General features: G+C 39.9%; 1 protein-coding gene across 5 annotated transcripts in view; it reads right to left on the bottom strand.

Moving 5' to 3' along the window:
* DOCK9 (dedicator of cytokinesis 9) overlaps positions 1 to 19,007 on the bottom strand; it is a 115,974-nt gene that overhangs the window by 96,766 nt on the left and 201 nt on the right. The window lies entirely within an intron of this gene.

The raw sequence follows: 19,007 nt of genomic DNA, 5'->3' as shown, positions 1-19,007 counted from the left end.
TAAAATTCTGATTCTACACTAGACTAGTGTAACAAGCAGGAGACATTCTGACCCCTCAGTTCCATGCACTCTCCCACACTAACCTTCAGGTATTTACCCCAGGAAGAAACTTACCCTGATCCACTACTTCTAGTTAAACCAAGCTGACAAAGCCAGACAGGAAATAAATAAAAAAAAAAACCCAGTATCATTCTTTAAAAGCATCTAGAAATTTTGGAGCTGGGAAAAAAAAAGTAAGTCCTAAGTCACAGATGTGGAACTTCAGTTGTAAAGTGCTTACTAAGCATGCTTTGTGCTTAATCTTGCCAGTTTGCAAGCCAAAATGGCTAAAATACAGAGGAATTATTGCTGGAACAATACCACATGAAACAAAGGAAAAAAACCAAAAAACACATTATATTTAAAAAAAGTATTTCTTCATTCACTCATCTAACTTAATGTAGAATTTCAGGCCAGTAAAGGGGTTAGAGCTTAAATCCAATGGAGTACAAAGTTACTGAAAGTATTCATTGTCCAGAGTTTAACAAATGTCTAATAACCATCTGTATGAGGCTAACTTAAAAATGGCTAACAGTGTAAAAAGGCTTCTCATACCTAGAGGAAGCCATTTTATTTTTAATATCAAACCATCCTAAGAAAAATCAATACTTCATGATGGCTAATAGATATACTGTAAGTTATTTTAAGCATCTGAAGACAGTTCAGATTATTCTCGATTTTTTTCCTGGAAGCTTATGTATGTGTATCCATGTACATAAATATACATATGTGTGTGTGTGCATATATATATATACAGACACACGTGCGTGTATATACATATATATACACATATATATACACGTACAGGTACATCCATACACGTACCTTTTTTTCTTGTATTTGAGTTCAGCTAGAAAGGACCTGACCATCATAAAGCCAGGACAGCTTAGTGAAATTGTTAAAGGCTTTCCCTAACTGCAGTTGCACAGCGTGGGTACGCCAGCAGGCACTACAGGCTTGTCAAAAGCTGTCCAGCTATTTCCGTGTACCACACCCCTCTTATTCCAACTAGCTAGCTAGTGACAAAGCAATTAACAAGTAACCCCAAATGATTTTAAAGAAGTATTTAAATCCTTAGCTAGCCCAATTCTAAGGCAAGCAGTGCACATTAGGTATTGCAATTCCACCCCCTCAAGCCTAAATGCAATACATCTGACGCACAAATGCGTCATTAACCTGGGGGGTACAAAGATGTCACTCTCACTTTAAAGCCTGTTTTCTTTGCATCAGGCAACACCTAAAAAAGCCTTCAACAGCAAAGCAGATTCGGAAAATAGTTATTACTCCCTTTAACCCTTTTTTTCTTCTAGAATGCTCCTGCCTCCTTTTCAGCAAGTTAAACAGAAATAGAACAGCTTCAGAGAAAAAAGGGGAAAAAAATATAATCAAACTCATCTGAAAAAAATAAACCTTAAATCCTGTGTTACTGTTTTCCCAACAATGCATTCCTCAGTTTTTCCAAATAACGGAATCATCTGTTGTTCTTCAACTCAAGTGCCAAATACATTCCAAAAGCATGTTTAGAAAGATCTAACAGCAGGCTATCTTCTGTAACAATCCTGTTCATGGAGCACAAATTCTTCAGAGCTGTCAGTACAAATCTAAATGGTATCATGAGTATAAATCCTCAGTTTTAACATTACAGCTGCATGCACACGTGTATTACATGTCACATACATGCACTAACATCCTACAAAATCAGGACAAAGCATATTCATGGCTGTACATAGATGTTAAATAAACACAGCATCCTGGTTTTAGTTCAGCTTTCAATTAGCAGACAAAACTGTTAATGAAACAAGTTTGTATTTACCAGGGATGAATGAATCAATATTCCTGAATCTTCATTTGGCAAGCTGAACGCTGTGTATTCAAGGGCATTGTTTTCCCCTTGCTGTTTGCAAATATAACCACAGTTTCTCTCAAAAACTGTACGAATGCCCTTAAACAGAACCACACTTGTAGTGCAACCCATTCCAAATCTGTTGAATTTTGCATTTCTAGCAGCCCTGATTGCATTTGTAGAACGCCTTCTTCCTTTGCTCGACTCGGATAATTTTCCTGGGCTTCACAGAAATATTTCTTTGTAGAATCTTCATTACGTCCGACATTTAGTGTGATCGTTGACTAGAAACCATCAGCTACTGAAATGTAATCCTATTTGCTTAAGCCAAACACTGCCAAAAATCCAGCCGCAGATGATGAAAAGCAAAAGATACCTCAGCTGTAGAGGATAGGAGGTGTTCAGCATGTGCTATGCTCTGCAACAGAGATGAAAAGATATTCCAGGGGGTCAGGGAAAGAGCTCCTATATTTCAGAGATCCTCAGAACATAATGAAAGATGAAAGGAAACTGCAAAGATACTGCTGCAGTTTCTGCTGCCAGCCACAAAGAATCCTCATCTGCTGCAAGAAAAGCACTCTCCCAGAATGCTTAGCACAGAGTTCGTACTGGCAAACATTTCTTTGCTTGACCTATATGTGCTTTTTAGTGTTTAAAACAAAAAGCTCAATATATGAGGGGAAAATTCTTAACTCACTGCAGCTACAGAAAAAAGTCAGCATGTTGGATAAACCCACTTCAATCAAATCTGTGTGCTACCAGCATGCTATTAGCAGTTCAGGCAAACCACAAGGGAGCTTAAGGCTGTCTTTACTTTTTCCTTTCTTCCTCACGTGCAAAGTAATCAGTCAATTCCCACCTGCCAGAAACCAACTTTATCTTGTCCTTGACTGCATATAATCAATAGTCATTTAAAAGGGGGAAAAAAGAACACAACTGACTATCTACCTCAGATCAACAACCACATCCAGAACCAAAATACTGATGGAAGTTTGTAATACATAAATTTCTTGGCTTTATAGTGAATCACACCTGTACTGATTGAAGCTATTACTACAGGATTCTTCTCCACATAACATACTGGTATCTGTTGTACATATTTGTAAATACCTTTAACTGACACTGAGAAGAAGCGTTAAGTTTCTTAAACTACTTTTAAAGACAAAGAATTTGCAAAAACCAGCTGTCCTGATCCACACCGTAACAGTATCAATCACTTTGTCAGAGATTGCTGGTTAGTTTTATATTTCTGCTAATCTGAAAGCACTGAGATGTATTTACTTATTTACTTACTAAATTGTAAAACTGGATGAAAGGGTGAAGTTGCAAACTCAAGATTGTCACAGTGGAGTTAAAACAAGCTACATTAAAAGGACTGAAGTGAAGCATGACGAGAGGAATAAACAGATTAATGTCAGCTACCCATTTGTCTCCATGCAAGTTAACTATCTCAAGAAAATACTTGCATGTTAAAATGAGACATTCAGGAGAAATATTTAAGATTTATTTGTATGTTTCTCTAACATCTGGCTAGTTAATACATCTCAGTATGCTTCTCATTAAGTTTCTACCCTAAATACATCATAACAACATGCACTCACATGGATTTGTAAAATTAAAAAAAAAAATAAAAATCAATATTTGACAGTGATCCAAATAGTTCCTGCCAGTCCCATATTCTCAAAGGCAACAGTTAGCACATTCCACACATTGTAAGAAATACAATTGTGTTAAGGCAGTTTTCTTAATAAGAAATAGCTTTTTTTTGGGGGGAGAGGCAGAATAAAGAAGGTAATGGTGAAGAATGTGGCATAAATTCTACTCTGAAGGGCAAAGATACTTCTTAACATCACCATGAACGTTGAACAGCAATGTCTTTCTACCTTGTATCTCTCTGCCTCTCCTACCCTCTTTGAAAACAAGCAGCAGATCAATGAAGGAAATGCTCTGCTCAATTCACTAATGTTGGATAAAGACATCCTTGCAAACACATGGGGGAAAATAGTCATAGGAGTTACCAGGGAAGGCACCTCCCAAAGATACATTCAAATTAACTGTTTGTAGCACAGAAGCCCACTTCATTCCCACATGGAATGTAGAATTACAGAGACCTGCCCAAGTTCAGGTTTCAAACAAAATATCAAAAGTAAATAGATTATTAAAAGAAAGCACCGTTTAGGTGGTTTTCCATGCAATTTCAGCAATTTCATAGTAAGAAATGTTTCTATGGGAAGGAGAAAAAAAAAAAGCAGCTTATGTCTTAAGAGAGTATGAGTAAAAAAGTAGTTACAGCAAATTATCATGCACTAGACAGTTCTTTCAAATGCCTAGAAAATGACCTCACTTTTAAAGCACTAGGTAAGATGTTGAGGAACAGGTAGACAAAAAGATCTCATTTGGAAAGACAAACATCTTGACAGAATTGTAGCCTAAGTCAGACTGGAAGTGACGATGGGAGGCATTTAATTCAAACCCAATTAAGAGCAAATTTAATTCCATCTATATCTTAAATCAATTTAGTGTCACATTTTTGTACCATTTTAGAAAAGGCAACTGAAACTCACTTGGATCAACACAATGGTAACAACAATAACATAAAAAGCATTCCAAATAGAGCTTGGGAGATAAATATGGGGACATGAAGGGTGGGAAGAATCCACATGGAGGAAGGAGGAACTTGACCAGACGCTTATATTAATATTATGAGAAAGTACAAAGTAAATACATGTGCTTGAAATCAGACAGTTCTAACGAATGCTTACAAGCTTCTGTTTGACACTGGTTAACATTTATGAAGGTAGAAGTCTTTAGGGAATCATTATCTGGATTGATACAAAATCTTCAGGAGATGCTATAGGATTCTTATTAACAAAATGAAAACTTAGATAAATCTAGGCAGAAAATGAACAGTTGAGAGAATACAGATCAAACTAGGGAGGCCTTGCAATCAAATGTGTTACCACAAAACATCAGCATTCTCTCTTCAGATGTGCCCTCACTAAAGCAAAATATTTCATAAAACACAGGCCCGTATCTGCAAGAGAGCATACTTCAGGCAGAATTCAAGCATCTAGGTCCTAGCATTAGAGCCACAAAAATACCCTTTATCTCTTAAAACACTTAAAGTAGGTACTTACATTTTTATGTACAAAGTTCTCTTTGATATTTAACATGCCCGAACTGCTGCCATCTTGACAGGAGCGAACAGCTGGTTCCTCACAGATCTTAACACATCCTGACTGAATTCAGCTTTTCACAAAAACGTGACAGTATTTGTAGGTGGAGCACTACCTTCCATCTGGCAGCTGCCTGTATACTGGCACAGAAAGCTAGAGATGCAAGACTAAACCCTCCTCAGCCCAAAGGATTAAAACCGACACTGCTTAGTACTCTGTAGTGCTTTAACAACATGATGATAATGTATCAAAGCCAAGGTACTCACTTCTGCCTGATAAAGCTATTCTGCAGCAAAGAACAGAAGATCCAATACCCCTGCAAGAGGAAATAGAAGTGTATATACAACACTTGGTATTTCCTAGAGAAGAGGAAGAAGAGAATGCTGGTTCCTATTGCAATGACTGTTTCTGCAATGACTGCTTCATGAAAACTTCAAAGAAGAGATTTGTCAGGTAATTCTCAAGAACCCATGTTTCTTCAGAAAGAAGGAACTAGTCCAGAAGCTGCTTTGTGGCCACAACAACTTCTACTCTGTCTTAAAACCTTTAAGCACTTGATTTGTTGAAACTAGTGCAGAGTGCCTGGATATGAATTATTCTGAGTTACCCTCATATCCACTTTCCAGAATCGCAAGAAGGAGGATACATGGAACCACAGGCTTATCGGATTCACTCCAATCTCCATGTAGATAATGATGCAAACCCTCCCGGAAGCCATTTCCCAATATATAAAGAATAAGAGGATAGTTCCAAGTAGACATCAAGGACAAATCATGCCTGACCAACATGTTTGCCTTCTGCAATGAGATCCTTGGCTCTGTGTGCAAGGAGATAGCAACAGACATTGTATAATGTTAATAAAACAAGCTTCTGACAGTCTTCCTTAGCATTTTTGTAGTCAAATTAGACAGATGTGGTCTGAACGAGTGGATAAGGATGACATCCTGTTGGGCAGCAAGTTGAACATGCTGAGTAGGCTTTTCAGTACAAAAAAGATATTGACATATTGCACTGCGTCTAATGGAGAGCCATCATGATGGTTTAGAAGTGGCAGCACATGATATGAGAAAAATCTAAGAGACCTTGGATAGTTCAGCCTTAAGGGAAGGCTAAAGGAGATCTTACTGCTATTTGCAACCACCTCATGGGAAAGCGAGGATAGAGCCAGACTCTTCTTGGAGTCAGGAAAAGAGGCAACAGACACAGAATATTCTATTTGTATAAAAGGATTTATTTTTTTTTTCATAACCATGAGGGCTGTCAGCTACTGGGGTTAAAGTGTTTTCCATCTCCGTGGATATTAAAATCAGACTGGCATAGTCCCTGAGCAACCTGCTCTAACCAGATCTATTTTGAGCAGGGGATTGCTGTAGGCGACTTCCAGAGATTCTCCTTTCAACCTGTACATTTTCATGATTCTGTGGCATTACACAGGGTAGCCACACACTAACCACAGAGACAGAGAAAATTCTGTTCTTCAGGAGAAAGCTGGTATGATTACTCCAGGAGGTCATCTTGAGAACAGCATGCTCTGATTCCTATGCAATTTTGACTGAGAACCTGCACACTCAGCAATGCCCTAAGAAAAGATCTGCATCTGACAAAAACAAAAATGTCACCAAAAATGTGTCATTAGAAATACTAAGTCAGAAATACCACCAGGCCGAGAACTACAGGTGGTCGATCATTTGTAAGATTCCCCTAATATCGAAGACCATAACAAAAGTAAAAGAAAACCCCACACTAATTAATTGGAGCAAGACTTGTAACTGACAAACAAGGGAATGTTTGTGTCTGTTATGCTGTCATACATTTAGAGAAATCAGGAGGAGGTGTAAATGATGCAACTCAAGACATGCTATTCCACATCTTGCATGCACGGTATTATGCATGTGCTGATGGAGAGACATACATGAATTTAAAACCCTGCTAGTTACAAAATGCTAAATATCTTAGCTAATAGTTTTAGGTTGCATATTTGATAGCTGCAGAAAGGTCAGTCTTCTCAAGTCCATTCTTACATGAGTAACAATACATTTTCAACCATAGCTGAGCACTGGGTGCTGCCAGTAAAGCATGTGCCGTAAGTTCAACTTAAGTACAACTTGAGCACCAAGAATAACCGAAAGAACTTTAGGAAGTTGTTCAGTTTAGATTGACTTGGACAAGTAAACATTTATCGTTAAGCATGAGACACAAAACAGCTAACCCTTTTAGATGTTTTACATTTTAAGCCCTAACATTGATTTCTAGTATTGAAATATGCTCACTGAACTCCATCTAGTGGTCACATAACTTTCAGCTTCTTGAAGTGATTATTCTGGGCTTTTAAGTAGCTGATAAGATAATAATAATAATAAATTTCTGTTGTGGTTAAGAGAGCTACAGAAGAAGTCGCTAATTATAGAATATTAATTTCAGAAACCCTGATGAAACCATGCCAGAATAAATAATGCTCAACAGTATAGTAGACAAAAAAAAAATACATATATTAAAACCCAGGTTTTGAGCAACCTGACTGTGTTCAGGGAAAACTAGCAGAAACTTCACGGCTCATGCATACTTTTAATGCCTCTGCAGAGGTTATTCTGATTCAGGTCCTTCTCCTTTCCTTTGTTCCTAGTTCAGTCAGGAACAAGTTCCAACTTCTCCTCCAGCAGACCATTAGCTGCCAGAATACTGTGCTGGAAGTACTGTTCCTGAACTTTACCAGCAAGACTGTACACAGCAGGGTTTTTTAGGTTTTGTTTTGGTTTTTCCCTGTTAGAAACCTCATATTTCATGAGAGGAAAAACTTACTGGATCATGACGTATGCAGTGGCTGGGAAGAAATTAATATGCAACACTACTGAGCCATTTAAGGCCACATACAATACCAGGCAAATAACTCCAAAGTGATAACAAGCCTGGCAAGCAAGAATCCCAAGACAATTTCTGAAAGGAAACTAGAATAGCATCCTTCAAATAACTATGATGTGTGTCATCTTTTCATTAACCTGAATGCTCTTTTTAAACTCACTGACGTTTGAGCTCCAACATGAATTAAAAATCCCTCTTGGACTAGCAAATAGTAAGAGTGAAGCCTCCTTGAACATTGCTTAAAGGCAAACATACTAATATGATTTTCAGCTAAACCACCTACTAAATCAGATGACTTACATTGCACAACTGTTAGTGCCAGTACAAGTGGGTGCAAATATGCCTGGCAGAAAGAGGTCTGAAATACCACTTTATCACTGTACGAGGGCAAGAGATGAATGGGCTAGATGAGGTGACTTTCAATCTCATTTTCACAAAGCTTCAGTTCTGTATTATTTTGTTGCCTGGCTGTAGTCACTTAACAACCATGCCTATAAACAAGCCTAGAAAGGCATGAAGAGAAGTGCAAGCAGGTTCTCCATCAGTACCAGCACCTCTGGGAAGAGCAGTACTTATAAAACCAAAGGATATAAAGACCATTATACAACATAAAAAAGCAAAGAGCATAAAATAGCATTGGCAATGCAATCGAAAAGGATAACAGGTTACTACCTTTCCATCACCTCAAAACCATGTTTTAACATGCACAATGCTAGCCAGCATCTCCTTTTGCCTTTGATTTCTTCACAAACCTGTTAAAATAAGAACAACAGCTATCTCACCAGCCTTTGCCTCTCCCACTGAAAACACCCAGCTGTTTCTGTGGAACTCCTATTTATCCTATTCATGTATGTTTCAGTACTCCTTTCATATGACCAGCACTGTGCATTGGGTAACCACTAAGGTAGCAAGATCATATATCTTAATGTCAAAACATCTAAAGGCAGTGGAGGCTCTGGACTTGTAAGCTGAAACCAAATTAAATGGCTACAAACTCAGGTACATTGAATTACAGGCTCTTGAAATCAACTATATTTCACTTATGGCAACACAAAAATTGCAATGTATTACATCCTGCACTGATGTAACCAGAATACTTTCCCTACTTAAAATTATGCAATCATTATCCATTCTGAGTATAATGTACAGTCACTCTTTGTTGGGGAATTAGTTTTACAGTAGTAAAAATATAAATACATCTTATCACTGAATTCACCAAACTCCTTCCCACCCACAGAGTACCTGAAAGTACAAAAGCAGTTTAGCCCATTCTTCAAATTTCCAAACCTAGATCAGTATCTGTCAAGATGCCACCTCTTTCTAAGTCAATAGTTAAACCCGAGTACCAAAAAGCTCCCAGAAGGACACAATACAGCAGCTAAGGATTATTTATTTACACTGATGGATCTACATTACAGGCTTCCCTGTATTATAGCATCTCTGGATCAACATTACTCCTTTTCAACTTTGTTGTGACCAAATTTAAATCTTAATTTTTTTTTTCTTTTTCTTTTGTAATCATTGGGGGAACTTTGTTTTTCTTGTTTTGTTGGGGTTTGCGGAAGTGGGATTGACTGCACCCTCAGCAAGTTTGCCGATGACACCAAGCTGTGTGGTCCGGTTGATATGCTGGAGGGAAGGGATGCCATCCAGAAGGACCTTGACACGCTTGTAAAGTGGGCTGATGCCAACCTTGTGATGTTCAACCATGACAAGTGCAAGGTCCTACACCTGGGTGGGAGCAATCCCAGGCACAGCTACAGATTGGGCAGAGAAGAGATTCAGAGCGGCCCTGCAGAGAAGGACTTGGGGGTGTTGGTCGATGAGAAAATGAACATGAGCCGGCTGCAGTGTGCGCTCGCAGCCCAGAAAGCCAACCGTATCCTGGGCTGCATCAAAAGGAGCGTGACCAGCAGGACAAAGGAGGTGATCCTGCCCCTCTGCTCTGCTCTTGTGAGACCTCACCTGGAGTATTGTGTGCAGTTCTGGTGTCCTCAACATAAAAAGGACATGGAACTGCGGGAACAAGTCCAGAGGAGGGCCACGAGGATGATCAGGGGACTGGAGCACCTCCCGTATGAAGACAGGCTGAGGAAGTTGGGGCTGTTCAGCCTGGAGAAGAGAAGGCTGCATGGAGACCTCATAGCAGCCTTCCAGTATCTGAAGGGGGCCTATAGGGTTGCTGGGGAGGGACTCTTCGTCAGGGACTGTAGTGATAGGACAAGGGGTAACGGGTTCAAACTTAAACAGGGGAAGTTTAGATTGGATATAAGGAGGAAATTCTTTCCTGTTAGGGTGGTGAGGCACTGGAATGGGTTGCCCAGGGAGGCTGTGAGTGCTCCATCCCTGGCAGTGTTCAAGGCCAGGTTGGATGAAGCCTTGTGTGGGATGGTTTAGTGTGAGGTGTCCCTGCCCATGGCAGGGGGGTTGGAACTAGATGATCTTGAGGTTCTTTCCAACCCTAACTATTCTATGATTCTATGATTCTATGATTCTAAGAGCTGTGTTTTAAAGCATATTATGATTACTCAGTTAATTTTAGGTGAGGTTACTTGGTATTCCCACTGCATGAACAACTATGTTTCTTCGTAGAAGAAACTTCAAAAGGGACTACTCCATTTTAACTTGTAGGGACTGAAACATTGTTCATGCACAAACTCATTCATCCCTGAGAATTTCAACAAGTTTGGAAAAGCAAGGTATCATTTTGAAAAGTGAATGGTTTTGTTGCTTTAGATTTCTTTCCTAGTGTCATCCCTAAAAGAAACTTTCCAAGAGTACTACAGAAGCAGTTAGGAGAAAGACAAAGACATCCTAAACCATGTTTCCTTGATTTGCTCAGAGTTACAAAGTTGACATTCCTTCCAGAACAGCATGGACAAACCAAACAAGGTCTGCTTTACCTTGCCTGAAAAATCTGAATCACAGATTCTTTGGAAATGTTCAGCCTCAGCTGACTTACTTCTTCCTCCTCATTGTCTCAAGATAGAAAAATTATCCAGAACTTTCATGTTCTTTTTTGGCACAACAATTCCAGGGGCTGCGATTTCCTTCTTATGCCACCTGACATCCTTTCCTTCAGCTCGTGAGCAGAAAGAAATTCTAGCTGGTCTTTTAATAGGAATAGGCCGTCTTATTCAGAGAGGGCCTCAAACCAAAGCCTGGCTTGAGCCCAGAGGCTTAAATCTAGAATTTCAGATAAGGCCTTGATTTACACTGACACCAGCAGCAAGTACTCCAGTCTGAATCAGACTGTGATCTGCTTGCTTCCTCAGCACACAGAGCTAAAATTACTTTGTTCTTAAAAAGCAAACTAATACCTCACAGAACAAGTACACAGAAGACTGATTTTAGGCTCCCCAGCACAAGAGAGCCATGGATGTATTGGAGAGGATCCATCAATAAGCCACAAAGTTGAAGGGACTAGAGCACCCCTCCTATGAGAAAAGGCTGAGAGAGCTGGGACTGTTCAGCATGAAGACTCAGGGAGCTCTCGTCAATATATATAAATACTTGAAGGAAGGGTGTAAAGAAGACACACACAGGCTCTGTTCATTGGTGCCCAGTGACAGGTCAAGAGGCAATGTGCACAATCTGAAACACAGGAGATCCACTCTGAACATCAGGAAACACTTTTGCACTGTGAGGGTGACCAAGCACTGGCACAGGCTGCCCAGCGAGACTGTGGAGTCTCCATCCTTGGTGGTAGTCAAAACCAGCCAACACATGACCCGAGGCAACCCGTTAAAAGTGGCCCTGCTTGACAGAAAGGTTGGACCAGATGACCTCCAGAAGCCCCTTCCAACCTCAGCCAGCCTGTGACTGCGTAAAAGAACCGTGGCACCCCTTTGCACAACTTCCCTTGGAGAGAGCTCTCGTGCTGGGGTTTTTTTGTTGTGTTTTTTTTTTAAATCATCATTATGGGTATTTACCAGCAGCCCCAAGGCAACACCACTGCCTTAAATAAAGCACTACTCAGAATGGAGTGGTTTCACCAGTCTGAGGTGCCAGATCCGGACAGAGGTTTTAACCAAGCCTATTGATTTCTTCTCGTTTTTCCCTCATTTGAAGTGACAGAGCCTCCAAACCAGGCAGCAATCTCTGGACACAGCAGGAGAATGCAGAAGACAATATCTGGATTCCCTGTTCCTCCTCTTATATCTGATTCACTGGGCACAGATGAGGAGATGACAAACTGTTCTGAGACACAGTACTTCTTCCTTACGCTAACAAAGAATCACATCCCCCACCCCTGCAGATCAACAGATCACAATGGGATTGTCGCAAAAGACAACCTCAGCTACAGATGCTGGATTTCCTTGACAAAACATTTGTGCTCCAGAACAGTTTTCTCTATAAAACCCTCTTCAGAGCTTCTGCTCAACTTTCTGAGGACCTTTAGATGTCTCAGTAAACTGTTCTGCAAAGCAGAGTCCATCGTACCAATTGAAATCTGGCCCTTGCTTGGTACAAGAAATCTTGTCCATAACATTAACCAGGTAGGTTTTTTACCTACCACTGTTTCATAGATTATTATATTTAAGATACTCCAGTACATGAGTGCCTCTGGACTAAGACAGAATGTAAGCCTGACTGCACAAACCTATATGTCTTTTAAATGAAGGCCTAAAATAAGTTACATGGTCATAATTATTAGAATATATCTCATTTTTAGATATAATTTACTTAAAAAATATTTCCGTGAGAGAGGCATTGTGTAATACACGGCCTACTTGTGTAACTTTATGCCTTTTCTGGTTTGCATAATTAATGCTTTTCCAGGACACAGACAACGGAAGATGTGTGAGGGAGAATGAATTTGTCTTTTCCGTCTTCCAAATGAAGGAGTTTTTCCTTCAGTATCTAAGTTAAGTACTTGAGATCACTCAAAAATCAAAAATAGCCACTAGCTAAGGAAGCAAGTTTTAGATACATTTTTAATATACAGTATTTTTTAAGATCACTGCACTAGTTAGGTCTTCAAACACAATCAGAAATTTCACGTCTAAATAAGATCTTCCTGAACAACAGCACTGAAGATGTTACACCTTTTCTTTATATCCATAAAGGACCACTGGCACCAAATCAGCTCTAACAGTTACAGAAGTTCTTAACTAAAAGCAATATAGGCAATACATTTCTCAGGAGGAAACAATCAAGTTTGTTGCTATCTGGAAAACTGAACTCCCCTTATTTGCTTCAGTGATTTGTCCGTAATTTTTTATCACTCTTTTTAAAGGAAACACACACAAATTTGGCAGAATCTTGCAGCTACCTCAAAAATACAAATCTCTGGTTAAACTGCCAAACTCACAAATTGTTGAGCTTGCATATACATGCATATATCTGATGCTTATCTAATCTTAGGCATACACTACTCACAAGTGACAACTCAGTCTGATAACCATATATGCTTAAAAGTAACTTGAAAATCTACACCTATGCAACAGGAAAACTCATTGGCGTTAGAGGTCTAGTTTTCAAAGTAAGTAATTGCAGACCCTTTGGAAACATTTTCATAGAAGCACAATGCAGCATAGCCAAATGACTTGAAGTGGGATATACGTTTTTAGTTTATTGCCCAAGATCTTCAAAACGGGAAAAAAACAACTGTGGAGTTGTGAAATTCTCAAGTTTAAATTCACATCTAAGGAGTTCTACTTCCATTGAGATACAAATATGTCAACCTGATTGAGTATTAAAGGGCATGAGCAGGGAAAGAGAGGAAAGAGAAGGTATACTGTGGTATTATTCCATGCTGCATGAGAGCTACTGCCACCATACACTGAAAAGCCAATCCAGCTTCACCCTACACCTGACATTTGCTGTATTAGAAACAACTATTTTTAAAGTACTTACTCGTCTATTTTAAACATAATTATAGTCATCTAGCAGGAAAGAAAAAGTTCCAGAGAATAATAAATAAGGTACCACTAACAAAAATGATCTAATGTTGTTTAATGGTTAAATGTACTTTCGCTCACACAGAAATTCAGCTGTTCTGCATTTTCCCCCTCAAATTCCCTTTCTGAACAAGAAGCTTATGGACATTAAAAATTCAAATAAGTTTAACAGTATTTATTAAAAGAAACTAGTACTATAGTCCAGCCTCCAAATCTTCACAACCACAGAAATGTCTATCACACCCAGTAAACCTTCTTAGCAGTATCAGACTCGACAGAAATAACAGCTAGTTTTCTTAGTAGTATCTTGTATCCAATCAAACAGGTTTTGATACGCACTTTGCTAAAATAAAACCAGCATCTTTATCAACAAGATCTTATACTCTGCCAATTTTTATTTCCTTTAGGAAAGGTAAGTGGCACATGCCATAAGCTCAGTAACATCTTCAGGGTTGAGTATCAGGTTTTTTCTTCCCCCAAGTAAAGTTCAACAGTTCAGACAGTGAGTAAGCATTACCATTCGCATGGAGTTCCTCCAAGGTGAGATGTGTTAGAATGACGTTCATTGTCAGCAACAATTTTTCCTTTCAAATCGAGTGCCAGTTCTCATATCCCTGCTTTCACACATCCATCCATCACAATTTGCTTCTTCCAAATTCCTTATGCATACAATTTCACATTCCATTTACAGAAAATTCAACTTTATACATGTTTCCAGCTTTCCTGTGCCCATCAGCTATAAACAATCCCAGCCCCCCTCATCCTTTCAGCAGTACATACCACTTTTGAATTCCTAAATTTCCTGAAGCAAGCCATCAACTATCTCTTTCTACACAAACACTGCAACAGAAATCTCATAGTTAATGAGGTTCCAAATACTCCATTCATTGTATACAGAGAAGCCACTTTGCAGAAAAGCACACAAGCCCTCTGTGCACAGGGCATATGAAAGGATACACAAATCAGAAAGGAAAATACCAGCCCAAAATGAATACTACATGATCCTTCCAGGACCTATATTCTTGGAAAAGCTACATTAAAAACATTGTAAAAACATAGCACAGAGTGCACCTATTGATCTTTTCTTCATGGAGTTGAGATTCACAGAAAGCAGAGATCAGGACTGGAAAGACAAATGTGACACCGTGTTAAAAATCAAGAATAAGTCTTCTTTAAAAAAAAAAAACAAAACCAAAAAAACAGCAAAAAGAAAAAAGATCAGTGAGTTTGAGATCAAAGACTCATTAGGAGATGCAAACACTGCCTTTACGATGTACTGATTTTCCTCCACATCTGAAAAACTGAATTTCTGCAACTTTTTGAAGCCAAGAGCTCTATCAGGTACTTTAAGTTAACACATAAAACACAAGATATGATATGCCTTAAGATATGATGATATCAGCCTTCGAATATTTGAACCACTTTATACATCAAATCAAGAAGGGGAACTGCACAGAACTATCTAGGAATCGCTCAGATTTCATCCTGGTTTTCCATATCTCAAGTTTCTTCCATACAGTGTTAATTTCAACATAGGTAAAACAACTTTTACTGCATTATTTGGTACATATAAACATTTTCATTAACTGCGTATTTAATAAGGGTGTTTTGTTGACAGCTAGGCAGAAGCAAACCAAATCTGGCATGCCAAACATTCTCTTAACTGCTTATTATCCTTAAGTGTCAGCTTAATTTAATATAGGATAGAACGTATTGATTTGTCACTGAGATAATTTATCATTAACACACCAAGACAACACATACTCTTCCTGAAGTCCTACTGATCTGTATGCAACATGCATTGAGTAACTTAACCACCACTTAAAGGGACCACTTCCAATTATGTGTAATACTAAAGTTGCACTCAAAACTGCTCTGGGCAAGATTGCTAGTTTAAGAAACAGGACTGTCATCCCCATAGCCTTCCTCCCCTGACATAAATGTATTTGGGTGGCCAGAGGCATCACATTAAGTCACGTACGTGGCTGGTCTGAAGTCAAAACAACATCAACAATGCACAAGGCTATATATTCAGCAAGGATGTTACTTTCAAGCACAAAACAGCAGAACCTGAACCCAAATAATCAAGGTAATATATTACGTGCCTTACCACACTCAATAGCTGATTGCCAAATAAGCTTCAAGTCCAGCCAACCAAACTGTACATGTTGGTTCAGCAAACTAAATCTAACAGAAAGAACATATGAGATGTCAAATGCTGACAAGATAGCTTGTTTCATTCTGTAATGAAAACTAGCTTGACTAACCACATCTGCTTAATGCTTTTTTACTACTCAGCCAACCTATTTAGCCTGTCAGTGGGCTGAAAACCCCTGACTTTCAGATCCAATATAGAGCAATCCAAAAATGCAAGATATACCATGCCATCCTACTGCCATTCTGCTTTCAGTCCTCTTTCATACGATCCTAAGAACATTTATAAAGCAGAACAGACAAGCTGAAGTTAGAAATATGATCTAATAAACCTCATTTAAAGATGGGAATGACTTTTGGTGGTTTTTTAAAGTATAGCAATACACTGTTGATGGTAAAAAATAAACGGCGCTGTTAAACAGTAGCCACAAATACAAGTTAGAGAATCTGTGTACCACTTCACAGGTATTAGCAGTTCACTTTTACCTTCTTCTGCAAGTAATGACTGAATGATCTGCATCACTAGCCAGTACATTGTGCTGCAGAGATGTACAGTCAGAAGTGATATTTGGTTGTATGTAGCTGGACAGATCACCCACCAAGAACTGCTAGTTTGAATTCATTCTTTCCTACCCCAAAATTCTACACCTCAAGCCCAGCCAATGGAAAACAGCTTCAGTATTTTCTCAGTATTGGAAAACTTCAGCATCTGTTCATGAGCAAGTAATGACAGACAGATCCCGTTAGTTACTAGTGCTGAACAGTGTTTTAAGCAAGACAGTTTGTTGATGACCCAGTTAAAAACATCCTGGGGAGATGCTCTATTAGAGCTTTGAGAGGCAGCTCAGGAAAGAAAGTGGGTCTTCTTTTCTTTAAAGCCATACATCTGGCTGGAGTATTCCACGACTATTATAATACTGGGAAGAATCCTATGTTCACTGGGTCAGCCTGTGAGCTTTTCAGATAATACAGGCCAGACACTCCAACAGCTAAGAAACAGGTCAAGCTTATGGAAGTAAATATTTACAGCCAAGTACTATCCTACTTAAACTCTTCCTTTAAAAAGATACTTTCATACCAAACATCACAATGCTCAAAAAAAGACTGACAGTACATTCAAAGGAGGAAGAAATGGTAAGAAGGTAAAGGTAAACCTGTGATCACTTGCCTTTGCATTCATGCCAAACAGCACGTGAGCAGGAACATTGGAGTTCAGTGATAAAATGAACAGCATTTATGACAGTAGGAAAGACGTAACAGCAGGGGCAAAATGTGGCTGAAACAGGAAGGTGAACTTCAGCACAAGTCTGTATGGAACAGGGATGAGGATTTTACTCCATGCTTCAAGCTAACAGAGAAGGATCACAACGTTGACATGAACCTGAAGTTGCTATGAATGGTAAATCACTATTTTTGCTTTCTAAAATAGTGATGGAAGACCTTATCCAGAACCAAACTCAGCCAGTACACCACTTCACACCATCACTTCTTTCACCTCCTTTAAATTCTGCAAAAATACCTGGATTTTTAGTGAATACCATCCTATCCTGTCTCTGGTCAACCTGCATGAATTAAAGAATCAGATGTGTTCCAACTAATCTCAGTGACATTAGTCATAAGTGAACTAAAAACTTCTAGAGGGTGGGAGGGGGGAGGTCAGAATTGCCAATTACTGCAAAAGAAGCACTTCTTTGTGTCATGAAAATACCTAATGTGCTCTCTTCAGCATGAAAATATATATATATATTCCTAGGAAACACTTGATCACTGGAATACTGCTACCATATATTGGATGGTCGTTACACATATATGTACTAGTGTCTTGTAGAAAACTGTCAGTATTCAGGTGGACCCTGAACTATGGGTATTAAGTCTTCTATTGTATATTCCATATCTCAGAGTTAAATAATAATTTAACATTAGAGCCACTGTTTTATTAAAGAACTGTGGGACACAGAATGTGTATAATAGAGGACTAAATACACATAGAAATGCCCCTGAATTACAGCTACAGCATTTGTTACTCTCACACACATCACTACCATACGACAAACAGTCTTCTGACAAGCAGTTTAAAAAAGTTAGAGAAGCCCATACTTAGCATCAGCAAGAGTGAAAAACAAATTACAGATCAGCTTCCAGCATCAGGAACCCCTGCAGCAGAAAGTCTACTTACACAGGGTTAAGCACTTACTAAAACATTCCCCTTGGAGGTAACAAAACCACATGGAATACAATCGCATACCATGAATTAGAGCCCCGAGAGAGAAGTTCTGAAGAATCTTGCTGAGGCTGTTTAAGATGTCGTCACCTGGGCACAGTCAGGCCAAAACCCATACCTCTCTCTGTCTCAGCTGCCTCAGTTCGCTGTCTAACACCTTCAGACAAATGTACTCTCGGCAGTTTCAATTAAATTAATAAGCCTGATTGTGAACTGGCAAGATCAACTGCCATGTGCTAGCACAGTGACAAACAGCATTCAAACATCCCTATTACACTTGACAGCACTCATCTTTCATACTGTAGGACGCAGCAAAAAACAACCCGTGGTTTAGTTGTAAAGCGTGGGGACAGTAGTACGATGAAACATCACTTCTGCACCGCTGCTTTCACACGCACCGAAGCGCTTCAGTTGCACAGGGGGAAGAGCTGCACCCGCTCTACAGGTGGAGGAGCCGGGAGGCACGCAGGCCCCTCGCCTGACCGAAGGACGAGAGGACGGGGCCGGGCGCTGCCCGGTGAGATCCGCTTGCCCCGCCGCCCCGCACCGCCTCCCGCCCGACACAACTTTGCAGCGGGAGGACGGGAGCGCCCGACCGTGCCCGCGGGGCGCCGCGTCCCATGGCGCCCTCCGCGCCGCTGCCGCTGGGCGCGTCCCCACCCCGCCTGCGGCTGCACCGGCACCGCACCGCACCCGGCCCGCCGCCGAGATCCCCCCCTCCCAACCCGAGCGGGATCAAAGGGCCCGTCTCGCCCTCCTCAAGAGGCCGCAGCGGCGGCCGGAGCCTCGCCCGGGCCGCTCACGATCCGCCG

This window comes from Lathamus discolor, chromosome 4, assembly GCF_037157495.1.
Source record: "Lathamus discolor isolate bLatDis1 chromosome 4, bLatDis1.hap1, whole genome shotgun sequence".
Classification (NCBI taxonomy): Eukaryota; Metazoa; Chordata; class Aves; order Psittaciformes; family Psittacidae; genus Lathamus; species Lathamus discolor.
This window is presented reverse-complemented; position numbering and strand designations above follow the sequence as displayed.